This window comes from Podarcis gaigeae (genome assembly GCF_964106915.1).
Source record: "Podarcis gaigeae genome assembly, chromosome: 5".
Classification (NCBI taxonomy): domain Eukaryota; kingdom Metazoa; phylum Chordata; class Lepidosauria; order Squamata; family Lacertidae; genus Podarcis; species Podarcis gaigeae.
In genome coordinates, this window is record NC_139681.1 from 69,681,240 (window position 1) to 69,687,239 (window position 6,000).

Genomic DNA, 6,000 nt, shown 5'->3' on the forward strand with positions numbered 1-6,000 from the left:
TGCCCTCAAAGCTTGATCCTGATGTCTGTGGGACCCTTTGGAATAGCATGTGACATGAAATGCAGGTGCGGTGCACAGATTGACAAAAAATAGCCTCCCTCCCCATTCCACTGATTCGAGGCTGCATCATTGCAAGAGACACAACTCTATGCAACTCCTGAAACAGCACTGAAGATATACTTTCGAGATGATTCTTAAAATTAAGAAGCAGACTTTTTATTTCAGGGTAGAAATCCAAAGTAAATTTCACGGAAACCTTTTTTAGAGGTCAAGGCAAATCATAAAACAGTCACTCAAAGTAACACTGTAATTACTGGAAACATGACACGAATGCATTTTGACCAGTCAGAATACTTTCCTAAATGACTTTTCAGCAGCAATAGCACCCTCCCACAATTGATAGATAAGGGTGGCAGGAGGAGAGGAAAAAGAGCTCCTTGATATGGAGAGTTACAGTGGTACCTCTGGATGCGAACGGGATCCGCGTGTCTGCGCTGTGATCTGCGTGTCTGCGCTGTGCGTTGGTTGCGATTTGCCGCTTCTGTGCATGTGCACGACATCATTTTGAGCGTCTGCACATGCATGAGCAGCGAAACCCGGAAGTAACCTGTTCCGTTACTTCCGGGTCACCGCAGAACGCCACCTGAAAACGCTCAACCTGAAGCGTATTTAACCCAAGGTATGACTGTACTACAGGGACGCGGGTGGCGCTGTGGGTAAAAGCCTCAGCGCCTAGAGCTTGCCGATTGAAAGGTCGGCGGTTTGAATCCCCGCGGCGGGGTGCGCTCCCATTGCTCAGTCCCAGCGCCTGCCAACCTAGCAGTTCGAAAGCACCCCCGGGTGCAAGTAGATAAATAGGGACTGCTTACTGGCGGGAAGGTAAACGACGTTTCCGTGTGCTGCGCTGGCTCACCAGATGCAGCTTTGTCACGCTGGCCACATGACCCGGAAGTGTCTTCAGACAGCGCTGGCCCCTGGCCTCTTAAGTGAGATGGGCGCACAACCCCAGAGTCTGTCAAGACTGGCCCGTACGGGCAGGGGTACCTTTACCTTTACCTTTATGACTGTACTGTGCTGCTATAGTTTGACTTGCTGTGAATCTTACGCAAATACTTCTCAAAGTACAAAGGTGGTGGTAGGGTTTTAAAATATTGCAAAACAACTATTTTCAAACAATTTCAGACCAGCATACCTGACACACATGGCATAACAACTATAGCAATTCCCCTCCCTACTCCTAATACTTCCTCAGTTATCACGTGTGTGAATACATGTCTTCATGTCTTCACGTCTTCTTTTGTCATTCCACAATCTTCCATACATACGAGGGAGATTTCTCAGTTCTTCTCCTATCAATCACAGACACCTCCGTTGGGTTTCAGCCTTCAGGATTCAGGTGTTTTAAAATCTCACACCTTCAGATGAGGGGTGTGCAGTTCTGTACCTCAGCAATTGTGGGTGCCTTGCGTTGATGTTTAGAGCCTCAGGGCACTCACTAGGACTCCAAGTTATCCCTTCACTTCCCATGCAGGTTGCAACAAGACATACAAGTAAGACATACATTCTCATAGTATACACAAAGCATATACACAAACCAAAGCATGCATTCCCATATCGTGAACAGGCAGTTCAGGACAATAAAGCCTGATTCCTTCACAATTTTTCTAGAATACTTTCAAAAAAGCAAAAGGAACTTTTTTTGAAAAGGTTTGTGTGGATATAATGAAGGAAGGAATGAACAAATTGTGGTGTACAGAACAAACTGCATTCCCTCCAGTGTAAACACCAGTGGCAAATCAGGAGAGAATTTCACCCTGAATGCATCCTTGCTAGCCTCTAATACGATGGCTAAAGGAACTATTGGAAGATAGCTAGGGCTGGGTGTCTGCCCAAGATGAGATTTACAGGTGACATCATATATATGGCCAGATCTGTTGCCTTCACCATGTGTGCATTATAAAAACCCACACAGCCAGCTTTGGAATCAGTCTGGTGTTTTATAGCCAAGCAATGTAAAATGTATATAGGGCAGCTACATTGACAGGATCACAGCTGCACTACTGCAGTTTCATTTTGTTCCTAACACAATTACCATACCACTGCCTCGAGGCCACGGGTTATGTGTTGCTGTTGCGAAGAGACTGCGGAACAAATAAGGGTGCAGCCCAACTGCTCTTTGAAACTGAACTATGTTAACACCATATATGAGGCACAGTTTTCCACAGAAAGGCTGCCATAAAAATAATGTCAGTTTTATAGCTGCACAGCTTTCTTTCTTTCTTTTATTCCACCCAGGCTTTGTCAATCGGTAAAGATGCTAGAGGAGAAGAGATTATCTTCCAAATTATAATTCCTTTCCTCCCTGGAAGCTCTGATTTATACAAATAGCCATGAGCTCTATGGGTGAGAGCAGTGAACGGCTGATGTAGATGGACCGGGATCATAAGCGTTATTCCGAAAGAGGGACTCAAACTGCATGAAATCAGGGATACTTCTTAAATTGTGTTTTTCCTACACAGGAATTATATCTGTGTGGCAACCACACATGTGTGTGAACTGAAATACTTAAGTATGTAATCATTAATCAAGATGGTTCACATACTTCTTTTGTGCTTATTTTGCAAGGAAAACAACATGCACGAATATACAGTACTCCTTTTCCACGTAGGGAAAAAATATAATACATTAATATTCCCCAAGACAACAGGAATACATTCTATATGAGGGCTCTGAAGGTTCCTTCCATCTGGCTTCAAGAAGCTTCTCATTTAGCTCCCAGTTTATAATGCATCTTCTTACACAAATATCTACCATCCCATATGTATCCCACTTGCCCATTCCAAAGGTAACATGCAACTTACTATTAGTGCAAGCAGTTTAAATGTTGATATTGTTATGAAAGCACTAGCAGTAGTGCAAGACGTCACACAAGAAGCAGCATCACTGAGTATAATAGGAAACACAATCAATGGGAAGCACTATAATTGAGTATAATAATTATGGTGTTCGTGCTAAGTGTTGCACAACATGTTTTGCAAGTGCAAGACATCCATTGGAGTTGAGTGTTGCATTACAGAAAGACAGGGCTCCTGCTAGCAAAATAGTTGTTGTATTAGTGGGCTGTCCCAATTGAATATTGACCGGGGGGGGGGGATGACGACAATGACAACAACATACATCTAGCATAAGTCCATAAGACAATAAATCTTGCTAAAACTATGTTGCTGTCTAGTCTATATAAAAATGATGTGGCTATTGAAGGAGGCGAAAGGTTAGCACTTTCTCCGTCTGCTTCAGTCCTGATAAAAGTTGTCTCTGCTGAAGTTGGTGGTTGGAAGAAAGCTGCTATTTGTACCAATGCCCTGGTTTGCCTGTTACAGTGGTACCTCAGGTTAAGAACTTAATTTGTTCTGGAGGTCTATTCTTAACGTGAAACTGTTCTTAACCTGAGGTACCACTTTAGCTAATGGGGCCTCCCGCTGTCACCGCGCCACCACCACGTGATTTCTGTTCCCATCCTGAAGCAAAGTTCTTAACCCGCAGTACTATTTCTGGGTTAGCGGAGTCTGTAACCTGAAGTGTCTGTAACCTGAGGTACCACTGTCTTTCTAGCATGTTGGGCCTGCAACAAAATGTTGTAGCGTAGCATGGTCCTAGTCAGGATTCTATCCCTCCCCCCATGCTATTTTCCATTCCATTCCCTCTCTACCCCACTTTCCAGTTTTCCTTCCACTTCCCCACCAAACAACATGTTCATTGAGCTGTTTATGGCTCGTTCCTCCAAAACACAACTCCCTGAAGTCTACCAGTAAGGCTACATAAGGATTCATACTTTGAAAAATGAGTTCACTAGAGCATATGTGATACATGTAATTCCAGGTTGTTTCATGCCTCAGCAATAACTTTTATAGAAGCTAGAGAACATCATTAAGTAACACTACAATGCTTCAGAAGAAGGACTAAAATGCTACTTCACTTGCACAGAAGTGAGAGAGAGCTAAAACAAAGCCTTTTGGTTCTTCAGTGTTTGCTCATCTCAGAAATGCCGCAGAAGTGTTTCCCATGGACCTCTTTACATACACAGAGCTTCTCCCACAAGAGAACTGCGTAATCCATCAGGCTGTGAAGCTGACCTCCTGCATCCCTTTTTCTTTTCAGGAAAGAATGCTACCCAGCTAATCTTTTTACCATTTCTATTAATTAAGTATCACCCCATAGTTTAAAAGAAATAAGAGCCTGAGGCTTAATGCTGAATACTTATAACCTGCACACAGGAGCACATCTAAAGCACATGGCTTCCCCCAAGAATCATGGGAACTGTAGTTTGCCACCAACAGAGCTACAATTCCCAGCTACCTTAACAAACTACAGTTCCCAGGGGAATTTGTGTGCTTTAAATGTGCTTTAAATGTATGGTTCATATGCACCTTCAATCTATATATTTAATAAAAGGGAGATATTTCGATCCTGTTTCAGAATGGGAAAGAAGAGCAATTTTTACTGGTTAGGTACCTCTTCACTCCTGAGAATGAGCACAGCAGGCATATTAATTGAATGGGGCATCCCTTTGCAGTCTGCAATCTACCATGTGCCCATAACACCTTCATTATTTGTTCTATAATTAGGAATCTAATCCCTCCTGGATCTGATTGTTTAAAAATGCATTAATTCTGCAATGCATTTCTACTGATACAGATTCATTTTTTGTCTATCATAAATGACTCCTAAGGATCACAACCCCTAAGCAGAATGTCTAATTCCACAGGAAGCGGCAAGTATTGTGCTAGTTTATTACAGGAAACTTCATTTCTGCCAGTATCAATGTCACCTTACAAAGTGCAGCTGAGGAAAATAGCACATCATCAGACAGGGAAATATCTAGCTCTTAAGGGCTGTTATAGGTCTGATCATCATTTCTTGTGAATTATTTGATTCAGCCTGTGTATAGCCGAATCCCATAAGGGGAAATTGCCCCATTAGTTTATGACAATTTAAACAAGCAAGATACAATTGATGACACTGAATGTGAAAGAGCTATTACTGATATTATCCCAAGCTTGATAACTGTTGCCATTTTTTTAATAAAAAAAAACAAAACAAAGCCCAACAATTGTAGGAAGATATATATTTTACGTAAAACAGGTAAATAACCATAATGTGAAAGAGCTATTACTGAAGGCTAAATAGCTGCACTTGCATTTGGATAAGGCTGAATACCTAGCTGTTGACACAGTGTGCCATATTTAGTCCATGGCAGTCCTTAAACATTCAGATAGGCCAAGGGCCATTCTATGAATTGCATCCTTTCTGAAGCAAATACAGAAGCTTTTGTAAGCAAGGAACTCATCACGAGTATCAGAACTCTCAGCCTGCAAAGAACTGTGGAATGGGCTAAATAACTCTATTTATTTATTTTTATTTACTTATTAAATTTCTATACCACCCTTCATCTAACTATCACAGTACTCCAATTCCCATCAGCCCTGCTGTTTGGCCATGTTAACTGGGACTGATGGGAGTTGCGGTCTAGCTACATCTGGAAGGTTGGTTACCCCTAGACTAAGGTTAAAATCTTCAAAATCTGCAGCTTGGAGGTGGAACCAGGAGTACATTTGATGGCATGCAGAGATGCTTAGAAAGAACACAGAGATGCTTTAAAGAAACCAGGATGCAGGGAAGGAACAAGGTGTTACAAATCAGAGAGACACTAATGGCTTTTAACAATCTATGGCTCCTGTTTGAATTAAAATTGGCTGGGTGGACCGTGTGACCAGAAAAACACTGCCTGATAAAAGACTTTCAAGACTATGGAAAGTGTTTACATAATCTTGAAACTCATCATGGGGTTGAAATAAGCCAGATACAGGATATTATTGAAGTTCCCTTCATCTTTATGTTCAAACCTCCAAAGAGCGTAATTGGTACTCAATAGCCCAGTTTAGAATATTCATTATTAGCAGTAGTGTGGGAGATCCTGAAGAGTGAATGTTCCTGTGCTAC